Source organism: Marmota monax, unplaced genomic scaffold (assembly GCF_021218885.2).
Source record: "Marmota monax isolate L192 unplaced genomic scaffold, Marmota_monax_Labrador192_F-V1.1 WCK01_AAM20220418_F8-fsc00033, whole genome shotgun sequence".
NCBI lineage: Eukaryota > Metazoa > Chordata > Mammalia > Rodentia > Sciuridae > Marmota > Marmota monax.
In genome coordinates, this window is record NW_026694282.1 from 15,495,509 (window position 1) to 15,511,435 (window position 15,927).

The 15,927-nt window shown below is 32.7% G+C and overlaps 1 pseudogene; it reads left to right on the forward strand.

The window, feature by feature from the left end:
* The window catches only part of LOC124108825 (ran-specific GTPase-activating protein-like), a 78,363-nt pseudogene extending 65,961 nt beyond the window's left edge, over positions 1 to 12,402 (forward strand).
* Positions 12,403 to 15,927: the final 3,525 nt, after the last annotated feature.

The following is a 15,927-nucleotide window of genomic DNA, read 5'->3' on the forward strand; positions in this document are numbered from 1 at the left end:
TTTTCTTAATAGAAAACCTTTGCTTCAGAAACCTAAATCACCTTAAACCATTTCATTGTTTCTAAAAATATAATTTCCTTTGTTTTCCTTTACTTCTTTTGCATACAAAATCATCATAATTAGACAAAGGGTTATATTTTTTTCTGCTTTAAGTGAAATAAATGATTGGAAAAAACATGCATAACATGAAGTACCATGATATTTTGCCGTTACTTGTAAGAGGCCTCTGTTTCACTTTGCATCTCCTAAACAATGCACTAAATTCTCCTTTTGAAGACATTCCTGAAGATGCAGGCAAATGGAGAAGATAAGACATGATCCCAAATAAACACTTTCTATTGTTAGATGAATATTTTGAGTAAATTAATCAAGGTGGTGATCTCCCCCTTAATATTGGGTATGCTTTGTATTCAGGTAGCACTGATGGAAATTCATAATGGGACCAAGACTGCATATGTCCCATTCAGGAGAGCCAACAAGTCTGCAAATTGATGACTTCTACTCTGGTGAATAATTTCAGAAAAGTTGTAAAGGAAACAGCTAAATGGTTAAGTAACTCTAATATTCACAGAGACTCCTCACAATGTTTTGCAGTTTTGAATTGCCTTCACACCCATAATTTCTTAGGAAATCTACTTTGCACTATCCTATGAGAAAGATTTGGAAGGAAGAGGGTGCATTCTAAGCAAAAAAGTAGTTCAGCAAGCTACTCACCATGTCGGTTATCAGGAATCCAGAGATATAAAAGAGAAACATATCTTCTAGAGCAGAGTCACAGAGTTGTATTTATTGTATAATAGACAAAACTGTATGTATTTATGACATACATGATATTTTTTTATATATGTGCATTGTAAAATGACTACTTCAATCAAGCTAATTAACATATTTATCACCCTAGGTCATTATCCTATATGGGCACATGTGTGTGGGGAGAATATTTATAATTTGCTGTCTTAGAAATTTTTAAGTATATATGATTATGATTATTAATTTTAGTCACTGTGATATACTGCAGACATCAGAAATGTATTCATCTTGTCTAGTTAAAACTTTTCACCCTTTGAAAAATATCTCCCCAGTTCCTGAGAACCACCATTCTAATTTTGCACCTGTAGGGTCAAAGATTTTTGATTCTAAGTATAATTGACAGCATATAGTATTTTCTGTCCTCTGCCTGGCTTATGTCACTTACAGGTATATCCATGTTCTCAAATGGCAGAATTTTCTTTCTCCCATTGTATATTGATGCTGCATTTCTTTATCCCTTTACCTCTCTTTTATTTTTTTTAGTTGTAGATGGACACAATATCTTTATTTTTTACTTATTTATTTTTTAATGTGGTCCTGAGGATCGAACCCAGTGTCTCACACATGCAAAGCAAGTGCTCTACCACTGAGTCATAACCCTAGCCCTCCATCTATTTCTTTATGAATGCTTTGACTGATTTAATATCTTAACTATTGTGAATAATAACAATTTTTCCAGTTAAATACTAAGTAATCTTACCCATATTCTACTACAGTCTCACTAAATGGCACAACTGGTTTATTTTATATATCCCCTGTTAATAGAATAGCAAGAATAATAAATACTATGACTCATTCTCTGATCCTGGTAAAATTATATGTTAGTAATGGCACTTTATTGTGGATGCATCCTTAGAGTGTTTCCACAAGGTAAACAATACCAATCTGTCAGAACTGGTATTTGAAGAATTCTGGCCAACACATTCTCCATTTTCATTCTTTGGTGGTCTTAGGTAGAGCTCACATATCCAGATTGTATTATGTCCATTATAAAGGCCTGTTCTTGTCACATTTTTTAACAGGATAAACACTTGTTAGTTAAAACTTCCCAACTTACAATGTTTCATAAATGTGATTATGCAATTTAGTTTCTTGCTTTCTTCTTTCATTTCTATCCTTGTTATTGGTCTGTTTTTTGAGGATATGTGTTTTCCTTTAATGATTTGCACATTATTACTGCTATTTTAGTGCAATGTGTAGTAGTCAAACTCCCCAAATTCATATCATCTTATATGTATAGGTTTATTTTTTTCAAGTTTATTTTTGTTAGTATTTGAAAGCTGTATCAGGAGACTACATAAACTTAGTTGCACCCATAGTGAGCTCAGATACAAATAATGATTATGATAGAATGTATAACTGCAAAAATATAAAAGCAGGTTTGTGTCAATAGAAGCAGAGGAAGGTTTTCTCGGAAAGTGAATATAAAATTATTGTTTTGGAATATAACTTTATCTTATAAATATTTGCACACATTCTGGACTTCAATAAGATGCTCTTACTAAGAGCTGTTATAGAGAATTTTTTATTTTATATTTGGAGTCCTAGCACCAAAAAGAGAAATGATGAATACATTTTAAAACTCAAAGTTAATCCAGATAATGGAAAGCAGTCAATAAATGTTATAGGAGACAGCTAATCATTTTAAGAGAACAAAACAGTCTTTTTTTGTGTGTGTGTGTGTGTGTAAATGTGTGAGTGTGTGATACGTGTGGTGTGAGAGTATATGCATGTTAAGCATAAAACAATCCATTGATTTTGCTATTTTGCCACCTCTTGAATGATGCTAAAACAAATACACCTGCTAGAATGAAGCAAAATTATAAATTATTAACACACATTAGAAGATCTACTGACCTACTCACCATGGAGTTTGTCAAAGACTATGGCATAGAGTACCTAAAATTAAAACCCAATTTGTCTTATTAGGGAAATAGCTTTGCTCACAAGGGACAAAATATAAGCCCCAAAGGGATATCCCCCAGTGACTCACCTTCTGTAATCACATTCTACCTGCCTACAGTTACTGCTCAGTTAATCCAGGTCAGTGGATTAGTTTATACCTCCCACAGTCTAATAATTTCACCAAACTGTAGTTGTTATTCATTCACAAATGCTTAATGTTTACATTATTTATGTATGCATGTGTGTGTATCTAACATTTGCTTACCTTTGCTCAGTGATTAAATAACAATGTTTATGTACTTTAATCTATATTTTAAATTATTTTTAAAGGCGTCAGTTTTCTTTAGGATACTCTTTCAACCCTTATGTAATTGAAGTTCATGTTCAGGATCATGGATGTACTAGTCCTCATGCTTATACACATTGGAAAATGCAATCAGTGTGGTCTCAGCAGAAAGTTAATGTAGCTTGCTATCCATTTCTCAGGTAAAATTTTATTCTTTCTCTGTTTTCATTCTTTAATGTCTTCCCAGAACTAGCATATAGACAAAGGTTTTGTTTGTTTGTTTGTTTTTTTTATGGAGAGAAGAACAGGTTAACATAATTATTAATTCTTATAAATATTTATTATTTGTCTTGGGTTTGATTACTGTATAAGTCTTCCATAAACTTCCAAAATAAAAAAAAATAGAATAAATTTTTACATTAATCATTTTTAAGCATCATTTCTTTAAACATCTGTTCTTTAAAATCTATAGATTCAGATCTTGTATTTAAGGAAGAAAATGCTTTCTGTTTGTTTTGCTATATTAACTTGAATTTTTTTATGTTGTCTTGTTTTGTATCCTCAATGTTATTAGTGAGAGTGAAGTAAGAATATTTATATTTTAACTTCTATAAAGGAGGTCATTGAAGTGTTGTGTAAATGTTAGTTAGCTTCCTAAGCAGAATAGATAAACTAAAATTTAGTAGTAAATATGATAATTTCTCTATCAAGATTTTTTATATGTGTAGAAAAGCTATATTAGCAGAGAAAATATATAATAATAGAGTCATAGATAAATGAGAACAATTCAGAGGAACAGAGAGAATGAGGTGGCATATTCTTGTCTTGAGTGTCAGTGGGTCAGAAGAAAAAGCTTAGCATGGTCTTCACATCTGTTCCCTGAGAAAATGGATATGGTTTTAATATGCAGATTGGCTAATAGACTACACAGTCTAAAATCAGTTTGACATTTTAATTTAATTTGTCAGAAGTGAATTTAAACATAATACCCTTCATGTTAATGGCATTTATTTTTCATAGCCCTTTCTCTCATATGTTACAAAAATGCCTTCTCTGCGGAGTAGAAATTGAACTGGAAAAATTTTTTTCAATAAGTAATGATAAATTATCCATTTTACTAATGTATCAATGTAGAATTATTACAATCAATTATTCATCTATATGTTATATTAATTTAAATGATTTACTACTACAACTAAGAATATCCAAATATAGACTGCATTTTATATTTGTAAGAGTTTTCACAAAGTAATTTACCACAATGACAGTGAATTTCTGGAGGGGATTCAGGCATTGGGTGGGTAATACATATTCAAATCATGAGATAATATGGTTAACATTTGCAGTCATATTAAATTTAATCTCCCACTGGGGAAGCAGAGGTCTATGGAAGTTAAATAACTTGTTTAAAATTCTCCTGATTGATTGAGATTATGAATCGTATCAAGCTAGAGGGCCATGGCATAAGTAAAAATGAAAGCCAGTGTCATGAGATAGATGTTTCCCAAATCACTTTTAAAATGAAATTATGAATTAAAAACACAGAAACACTAACTACACAGAGGCTTTAAAGTATTAACATGCTCACCACTTCCCTCTGTTCATAGTATTGCTTAAAAATAGGAATAAAAGGCAGGATAATCACAAAATTTTTGTTGTTAGAGCAAATGGTAAGGAAAAACATGACACTGAGTCAACTCCTAGGTTTTTTTTTCTGATAGATTTTTAAACTTTTTCACCATTCTACAGGCTTTCCTTTTATATACTCAGAACTCCTAGTTACAGTCAATTGCTACTGTAGATTCAATTATGACCAGTTACATTTTCATCAATTTCACTCTGATCCCTGGAAAATCTGTCAACCTGACCTGTTCTTTTCTTGGCCCACAGGAATAGGCCACTCAAAAGTATTAAACTGATCTTCCATTTTTAAATACCTTTTCAAACATTGCTTTCAACCTAAAAGCACAGTTTGTCTTTTTTTTCTTAATGTTCTGTACCCTCTCCCTGGTGCAGTAGTGATTTTTTTTTAAAACAACAATGTGTTTTCACTAAATTTTAGTGTATGCTCATATTGTATTTTTTATATTCCTTTGTTCCCTCCATGTAAATAAAGTTCCTCTTTGTTTCAGCCATCCATATGGGTGACATTTCAGAGCTTTGTTTCTAAACTATAAATTAGGGAGGAAATTTTAAGCTTTGCAAATGATTTACAAGTGATAAAGTAGAATACTGCACTATATTCTGGGAAGGGTCAAGTTAGGTCCTGTCTTGTCCAGCTTAAGGACACACAGGTGTAATGCTCCTTCACACTTTGTCCTTTTTCCCTTTAATCTTTGGAAAGTCATTTTGTAATACTTCAAAACTCCCATATTGCTTGAGGAAAATTTGCCATGTGACCAGGTTATAACATTAAAATAATACAGCTATTTTTCCCCTACGTGATTTATAATATTGCATGTACCCAGAATGTATAATTTATTAGTCATGAGGCAATATTTTATGCCAATTGTGTAATTTATTTCATAAATCTTGATTAAAGGCATAGAAATTGATTGTAGAGAGTAGATAAGTTGCCAATAATTTCTTTTTGACATTTCTAGAAGGCATCACTTATTTTCCACCTTTAGGCTGCCAACCTAATTGTGCTCTTTTTTGCCGACACACAGAGATTACTAAAGAAACTCGAGTGTCATGTTTCTAGGTTATTCTGCCTTCAATGTATTAAACTCACCATTGCGATGCCTCACAAGTTAGAGTCTTCCACAGTTTGAAAAAAATATCATGACAGAGAATTATTCTTTACTCTGCCTGGAAGCCATTGTATCTTCCTATGTGGGCTTCACTGACTCCCTGGTTAGGAAGCTTTATTTGTCTATCTTCTGTTGCATATAACACAAGATCACAAAACGAGAAAATTTTAAACAAAGATATTTGTTTTGGTTCATGACTCTACAAATGCAAGGTTACAGAGTCATGTCTTTTGATGTTTTTCTTTCTCACAGAGTCCTGATGTGACTTGGGGCATCACATGCAAGAAATGGGTCACGTGTATGTGTATGTCTTCTGGTCTCTGTCTCTGTAGTTTCAAAGCCACAGGAATCAATCATTGGGACTCTATACTAATGACCTTATGTATTTCTCATCCCCTCTTATAAAACATAGTCACATTACATTTTCACTGTCTTAGTACCTTACAGTGGGGGTTGAATTTTAACACAAGATAACTTGGGGGACACACTCCAACTATATCTTTCCCATTAAAAAAAATACTATATTCTGAGCTCCTATAGTCCATCACCTTCATATAACCTGTATCACATGCTGGGCTGAGTAGTAGTTTAGTAGCATTTGAAGGTTGTAGCATACTTTTAAATGATTATACAAAAAGCATATAAATAATTCAATGATAATGATAATGTAGTGAGTAAGCAACAAGAGTAATAAATCAATCATCAAAGGGGTTCCTTAGTATTATAAATATTTTTGTCAGTATTGATTACTATATATAAATAGGTGACTTAGCAACATTTTCCATTTTTAATTAATAGCTCTATTGAAATATAATTCAAAAACCGTATAATTCACTCTTTAAAAATGTGCAACTAATTGTTTTTTAGCATGCTCTCTGTTCTGTAACCACAGAAAAATATTCTGCCAACATCTTGAATAAATGAGGAAACACATCTTTCCTAGTTCCTGCAGAATGAAATATAGCCTGCCAACATCTTGATTTGAAAAAGTCAGAACCAACTAACTGCAGAACTATGACAATCTTTGTGCTGTTTCAAGTAAGTGGTTTGTGTTAATTTGTTATAGCAGAGATTGAAACTAACGTAGCTGTCCAAATAAAGCATACAGTGTGCTCAAATGTCCTGGAGTTAGTAGAATAACACATCATAAAGAGACAATAATTAAATATTTTTAAATTATAAAATTAAGATGTCTAAAACTATAAAAAGCAAATCTGGCAAGGTATATAACAGGAGAAGAATGGATAGGTTTACTAAGTAGGAAACTTAGAAAATGAAATTTACTCTGTTATTCGAGGAATGGGAATATGATTGACAATCTAAAGTGGTGGAGTTATATGGTCAGTTATTTGTAATAGAAATATTAGGCCTGGCTGCTGGGCTCCATGCAACTACATTGGAGGAGGGCAAGGCCAGGGTAAGATACCAACTGTAAGACTTGTAATAATTCAGGTAAGAGCATGCTGCCATGGTACAAGTAATAAGAATTAGGCTGAGAAAAATGGAAGTATAAGGGAGAATGTTGAGTTAATATAACTAAAATCTTGTGATTTCTGGGTGTGGGCTATGAGAAAGAATGGTTAACACACGATGACAGCTGTAATTTTGGCTTATTTGATAGAGATGGGGAAGAATGAATATATTAAAAGACAGCAGAGATGAAAGAGAGTTATTTATAGAATATTTTAATTCCTGAATCTATTTATTCCTAAATCTCAGCCATATCTCTTCATTCAGTTCTGTGAGATACCATATACCTTCAAATTAAATTGTTCTTTTGTATATCTTAATTTAAATCAGCATTTTATTTTTTTTCAGGTTATATGGTAGTCATTTCCATGGAAAATGAATATGGCACTAAAGTGTAGAAGTATGTGTAAAAATGAAAAATGAGATGTACACTTTATTTATGTGAAGAAAATGCTGAATAATGCAAGTGATATGGTCAGACTTTAAATAAAAAGTCACTTCGGGGTTTGTACTAGTGAGGAGTTGTGGGTATAGAAGAAATTGATCTGCCTGGAAGATTGGCCCTAATGATTACACCCATGAGTTACCAATGACAAGGAAAGCATTCCTCACACCAATTATTACTTTATCTGCAGTCAGGTACCTCTGCCCAAGATATTCAAAATTAAATCAAGTGCCCAAGATATTTCAAGTGATCAAAAGTTAGGATTGTACCATCTTACACACAAATGCTGTAGATAGACTGTGGAAATGCAATCCATATGAAAGGAAGGTTAAGGACAAGGGATTAGTATCTTTTTGGGTTTGGGAAACACCCCAGTTACACATCTGATCCCTTTGTGATGTTGATAAGCCACATGTGGTTAATAGAGTTTCCATTTTAATGCATGATAATATCACCCTTAATATGTGGCAGTATTGCTGTATTTAGTTGTTAATCTATTTTAATCTACCACATTTGAATATTCAATAAAACCTATCAACAAGATAAAAGGCAAATAGATAAGAAGGCAGTTTTTGAAAGGGTGTTAATAAATGGATGACACTGGTAAAATAACAGCATAACATTTATTAAATCAAGCTTAGATCCAATTAAAATCTTTACTAAGAGTTTCAACCTATTTCTCAAAATATTTCTGTGTTCCGGAGTGTGCAAGCATATTTGTTTAGGTTTTCATTTCCTTCTTGAAATCTGCATTAATATCTACAGTACATGATGCCTTTAGGAAGAATTTTTTATCATTATGGGCTATCATTACACAGAAAACACTCAGGTTTATGTCTCTCTATTTGGTAATTTAGCTTTGGCAGCAGATGATCTGATTCTGAGTCTGTCTACAGTGAATAATTGAATGTCAAAAATGTTTTAAATTAAATTCTGACAAAGATGAAGTGCTTTGTGGGGAAATTTAAATGTTTGTTAAGTTCTTTGTCCTGTTTTCATGGCCTCATAATGGTTGCAATTTTGTATCTGCTTTTGCAAAGAAGAATCAGTATGCTATTTAAGAATCTGTTGGGGGAGTCTTTAGGCACATTATATCTGTACCTCTGAATTTGTTCACCATTTTAAGTTTATTGTAAGTGTAAAATAAAAAGAGCAGCAGTGAAAGAATTTCTGCCAGGATAGACTAATTAGTATCAATGTATATTTAATTTCCTGTTAGCAGCTATATGCATAAGAAATAGGGCTGATCACTGTTTTCAAACTATTAAGCATAAAGAAAAATTTAGAAGTGGCTCTCTGTTATACTAAAAAGTCTAATGAATAACACAGTAAGAAGAGCTAATAGTTTTCTTGCATGTGGCTTACAAATATACCCACTTTCTATTTTTAAATTCACTATGGACCCTTAGGAAAATGAAGTACAGGAGAGTTCCGCCTTTGCAGGAATGAATCATGGTTTAGAAATAAAACATAAACTTTGGATTACTGAATATGTGTAATTCTAGCCCTATTACTAATTATTTGATATTGTACAAATTATTAAATAATTAGCTTCTGTATTATTCATAATTTGAGAATTTAATTTTCCTCATGTAATAATTCTATCAAGAATTATCATTGTATCCTACTGTGTACTAGTTATAGTCTAGGTCTGGAAGCTGAAGTAGTAACAAAATAGAGGAATTTTTGCCTTCATAGACCTTAACATCTAGTTGGGAAACAATGAGAGGATAAAATATGTAACCAGTTATATTATAATAAATGCAATACAAAAAGGAAATGGAGAAAGATAGGAAGTGTGTGTGTTTATATTTTGTGTTTGATATGCAGAATTCTGAGAATGAATACATATATATATATATATATATATATATATATATATATATATATGTAAATTTTTCCCCAATCATTCAAACAGTTACAGATAGATGCAGAGAATGATTGACTGACTTATCAAACACAAATGGAAACATAACAGTAAGGTTTCTTTCTTACTTGTTTGTATTACTGACACAAATATTCACTGCTAGAGAACTAACTATAATTCTTTATTTCTTGTGAAGCTAGAACCAAGCGCTCTACTGAACCAAAAAGGAAGATATTAAAAAATAGATAAGGTTGTGTTCCTCCTAATTGTAACATGGAAAATATGCCTATCACTTGACAAGAAATGTTACTGATGGCAAGAAAAATTGCCAAATCCCTGTTAGTAAAACTTCAAGTTTTAATATGTGTTATGAAGCTTTTTCTGTGAAACCCACTAGGATTTTCAAGAAGAAAGCTTGACTGTCTCTATCTTCCTTATTTGTGTTTGCTTCATTGCAGGTACCAGGAGGTATTCCAATCAGCACATCCTTGTTGGGTGCAGTAGATAGATTCTGTGCACTTACCTGATGCCTGCTTAGAATGACAACTTGTGCTTTCTCCTAGAATCAACTAAACTAAGCTGCAGTGCATGCAGCAGGTTCTTATAGTCATTGACAACATCATTGCTATACAGATGAAAATTAAAGTTTAAAATAGTCATTTTAATTTTCAAGAAATTCGAATGGCCTATTCCTAAATTATATTTGATTTTATTATTTACTATCAGTAAATAACCAGATGCATATTTATCTTTTCTTCTTTTCTTATTTACTATCAGTAAACAACCAGACACACATTTATCATCATAGAAAACTCACATCGGGAAATATATTTGTGTTCCATATGCTTAGAAGTTGGAGTATATAGAATCATCTTACCTATCTAAAATTATACGTTGAGAAAAAAACTTTTTAGGTTAGTTTAAACAATTTTCTACATACTAAGTAACCTAAAGTAAATAACAGTAGGCGATAAGAAATAAATTTGTTAAAAATAATATTATTCAAAAGGACTGGTAGTAGTAACTGCTTTCATGATTGTTTTCTTTGTGTTTTAACTTCTCTATAATAAACACACATTACCTTTATATAAAATACGTTTCAATTTAATAGCAAATTTGTTTTATCATGATTTACCTGGATTAATATATTATGGATTTTTAAATGAGTTAGGTTCACTAATGCCTCGTGATGACTCTCTATTAACTGCCATCACTGTCCACTAATAATTGCATTGAAATCAGTATTTTAGTTATTATATTGTGTATAGATTACCAGAGGCAGAACCTCAGCCTAAAACCCATTTCAATGCCTCTGCCTCCTAGTTAACCTCCAACTTCACCTCTAGCAGTAGCTGTCTGCGGGTCAAACTTATCTAGAATTTAGACTATGAATAGGGATAAATTCTGGAAACAGAGACTAAGCTTAGCACTAATGAATGCCACTTCCACAGTCACTATTTAATTGTATCCAGGCTCTAAAAGTAGATGGGAACATACAGCATCTGGAAGGGTATTGATCATTTGGCCTTCCTGATCTGCCCACTGGTTCAATGGAATCTTTCTTGATATTGTTTTGAGTTAAAGATCAATGTAGAGTAGACAATTTCAATGATGTCCAAGCCTGACACCCCAGGAGTAATAAGAGGAAGTCATTCAGAACCAGCAGTCTCAACCTGGTAAAAGTGTACTTGGTGGGATTGGCACTCTAATTTTTCCTTAGCTTGCCCTGTGTTGGCCTCCTATTACTTCTATACTCAAACACTAACTTCCCAAGTTAGTGTTTCTGAGTCAGAGCTGCCCAGAGTTTGAAGGACTAGCATTCAGGGTCTATTAGGGACTCAGGAGTAGAATTAGAAGGCTCCTTCTTGAAGAATGTATAGAAGGGATTTGATAGCCCCTTATGAGTGAGATAAAAGCTTGAGTATCTGCTGGACTCAAATGAGTATCTAAATACGGTCCTTTCTAAGCTAGCTCTGTCTTGGTTTATGAATTAGTATGTTGATATGATTAAGTATTCCTTAATTTGTATTGATTAAGAGCTTTTAAATTGAAAATGCATTATTTTTAACTTTATCAAATACATTTTCAAAGAATGATCGTATGAGTTTTCTATTGATCTATTACTATGTTGAGCTGTATTAATATATTTTCTAATGCTGAAATATGTTTTAAATTTGGATTAAAATTGTTTACTGGGACCACCTCTGCCACCAACCTCGGGCCAGTCTGTGCGTTCTGGGCGTGTGGAGCTAGGAGCCCAAGTGCGAGGGCGGGGCCTGGGTCATCAGGACCATGATACCTCTACTGAGAATGCAGATGAGTCCAATCACGACCCCCAGTTTGAGCCTATAGTTTCGTTCCCTGAGCAAGGAATTAAAACGCTGGAGGAAGATGAAGAGGAACTTCTTAAGATGCAGCAAAGCTAATTCGATTTGCTTCAGAGAATGATCTTCCAGAATGGAAGGAACGAGGCACTGGTGATGTGGAGCTCCTGAAACATAAGGAGAAAGGAACCATCCGCCTTCTCATGAGGAGGGACAAGACCCTGAAGATATGCGCCAACCACTATATCATGCCAACATTGAACTGAAGCCAGTGATGGTGCCTGGGTTTGGACACCCATGCTGACTTTGCTGAGGAGTACCCTAAGCCAGAGCTGCTCCCCATCCGCTTCCTAAACGCTGAGAATGCACAGAAATCCAAAACAAAGTTTGAAGAACGCAGGAAAGCGATTGAAGAGAGAGAAAAGAAAGGACTGGGTAAAAATGATAATGCTGAAAAAGTGACCGAAAAGCTGGAAGCTCTTTCTGTGAAGGAGGAGAACAAGGAACTGAGGAGAAATCCGAGAAGCAATGAGTCGTCTTAATTTCTTTTCCTTTTTCTTTTTCTTCTTTTTCTTTTTTTTAATTTTTCCCTGTCTTTCCTTTTGGGTCTATTTTTATTCTGTTATGTTTTCATTAGGACTTTATATAAAGAACTGAATTCCAACATTCAGGGTTTTTTCCTTAAGTTTTTACCTTATTGAAGATGACTTGAGAAAATCCATTCCCCAGCCATGAAAATGTACTATGCTAACTTTCTTTTCCATAGTGGAAAAATTTATTTATAGTCATCAAAGATAGTGAATAAAAAATGCATTGGAAACCTGAAAAAAAAAATTGTTTACTGAATTTTTACTAATCATTTTTCACCAATATAAATAATGAGATTAGTTCTAATTTTCTCCCATTGTACTAAGTTTATGAAATTATTATTAATATTTTACAGTTTCAAAAAAAATTTAGAAACTGTTCGCTAGTTTTTTTTCTTAGAAAACTTCAAGACTGGGCTGGGGATGTGTCTCAAGCGGTAAGCGCTCAGCTGGCATGCACGCCCGGGGCGCTGGGTTCCACCCTCAGTACCACACACAAATAAAATATAAAGATGTTGTGTCCACCAAATAAATATTTAAAAATTTTCTCTCTCTCTCTCTCTCTCTTAAAAAATAACTTAAAAAAGAAAAAACTTCCAGACTACTCAATGGATTAGGAGTGTATTGCAGTAGTAGAGCGCTTGTCTAACATGAGTGATGCTCTGAGTTCAATCCCCAGTGCAATAAAAAAAAGAAAAAAGAGCTGGAGCTGTTTCAGCTATAGCACACTTGCCCAGGATGTGTAAGGCACTGGGTTCGATTCTTAGCACTGTGTATAAATAAATAAAACAAAGGTCTATCAACAACTAAAAAAATTTAAAAAATGAAAAAGAAAAAAAGTACTGTTATCTGAAATGAAATGTTTCTCAGAAGTTCTATAAATTATTCCTATGCAATTGTCTATAGCTGGTGAAGGCTGAAATTCCTTAAGAATTTTCTTTTATGTGTGGTTTTTATCACTCAAGTTAATTTAAGGTCAGTGTTTATATAATCTAATTTCTTAGAAAATTATTCACTTAATGTAGATTCTCAAAAAGTTTGCATAGAATTGAACAAACCTTTTCTTACAAACAGCATTTATAAATCTGAGACTTATTTCCTTCTACTTATTTCAGATATACTTCCTTACAATCTGGCATAATTTGGTCTTTAATTTTCTATCTAGACACTCAGTTTTCCAATTATTGAAAAATCTTTTGCCAATTCCACCAGTAATTTTATGCACATACCTACTTTTCAGCACTGGTATGTTTTCTTCATTTTCTTTATTTCCAAAGGTATTTTAGTTGGAAAACAAGGATTTATTTTATTTTATTTTTTGTCAAGCACTGCTATTCATAGCATTTTAAACCAAAGTTTTGAAAAAGGAAATGTGTCAATGATCTATATCAACTACAATTTATTTCTAAAAGTGACTGGGCTGCTCTGTTTATGATTGAGACTGATTTCATATTTCACAATTCAACTCTTCATTAACAAACATAATGACTTTAATATACAAAATATCACAAGCCACCCATGGGCTACATGTGGGCCGCCATGTATCACAGCGTAGTGAATAGGAACATATGGTTTCTGTGAACTTCCAGTGGACATTTCTTCTGTGTATGACTGCCCAGGGACATTGTGAATTCCTATTCCACTCTGTCATGTCCCACACAGCATGCAAGATGGGGTGATCTGCTATAGTCGCACAGCCTCTCTGAGATCGGGGTGACCAATCAACCTGCTGACTGCACCCTTGAAACCTTACCCCTACTTTTGATGTACCACCTTCAATAAACCGCTGGAGCCATCTTTATTGTCTAGCTCCAGTAAACCCTCCTTGGCAGGAAGAAGAACCTCCCAATGAGATGCTGGCCGTCACCCCATAGAGCTTTATTAATAGAAGGACTACTAATTTGACAAAAGGGTTTATTGAACAAGTTTTTTTTGCTGATTTTTAAAATAATAAATCACTACATAGAATACTCTGAATCTGTCACGTATGTATTCACATGTGAACCCCTTAAATTACCAGTATGAAATTGGTGTTTGATAAGTATTTTGTTATGAATATAGGCCAATAAAATTTTATTGGTTTTATATAGTACTTATAAAACTGAATTTTTCTGAGTTTAAATGACCAAAATGTTTCTTCCTATTATTGAAAACATCAAAAATTATTTTTTTGTTATTAACAGTCACAAAAAGATAGAAAAACCATTATCTAACAAATAGAAGTGAGATACAAACAATCGAACAATATGGATTACTATACTCAAGAAAGAATTAGCCTACTAAAATTCACTGGACACAATCATGTTAGCATTGGTCGTCTTGGTTATACTTTTAATCATAAGTTCAAGTCATCCTAAGCATACTACTTAGATACATATAAAACAAAGATCCTTCAGTTATAAGTATTTGCATCTTGAGTCTCAGTACTTGCTTTAATGCTTAGTTTGATGGGATTTTAAAGTCATTTTTAAATAATATGATTTTGTGGAAATTTAATAATGCACATTTCTTTCTCATTTTCTATAGGTAAATACTCCTTTGTATTCTATGTAGAGCATTTTTGAATTATTCTCCTTAAAAGGAGGTAGCATTATTTGTTTGCTTATATCTCAAGGAGGCAAATTTTAGGAAAGAAAGTTTCAGTTGGTTTTGCGACTGCATATAAGAAATGTCTAGAAGTTTCTAGGTTGAATAAAATAGTATGGGTTACCTGTTTCACCATACTATTTTCCCAAAGATATTATATATATATATAATTTTATATATAATATATATAATTATATATATATAATTATTTCATATACTATATATATATACATTATTATTTTATATACTATTTTGTTAAAGCAGTATTTTAGAAAAATCTATCCCAAAGTAAAGTGTAAAAATAGGCAATACTATAATACAAGTTTTAGAAGGCTTCTATAATTTTAATGTTCAATTTTTAAATTTTTTTTGTTTCTTTTAAAAACTGAGTTATGTTTAATGGAATGTTATCATTATTAGTTTTAATTTTTGCCAAAAATATACTAGATTACATTTTGAAACAATTGGATTGAACAGAGTAGGAAGGAATGAATAGACAAATATTAGCCCAAAATTGATGTGTCCATTTTTTTTGCATTAAAACATATAAAAAAAAAGTATTACCTCCGTCTAGGGTGATATGCTGTGTGTGGTGCCATCTCATTTACTCTTCTCAAAGTTGTCAGTGACTTTCTGTCTGAGAGATTAAAAATCATCAAGTGTGTAGGAGAGGTCATTTCAAGCAGAGATGGCCCTGCAGGCATTTAGCACAAGTAGTTATAATCCCCTCTGCCCTGTCCTGATAGGAAGCAGATTAGCCAGCTTTTAACTTTCTTTTCCTCTCCGAATCCATTTTCCAGCTTTGATGAAAACAGAATAGACACCTGAGTCATTTGTTCAGTCCTTGAAACATTTCTAAAATAACCATTTAAGCTTTTGCTGTATGTGGCTGAG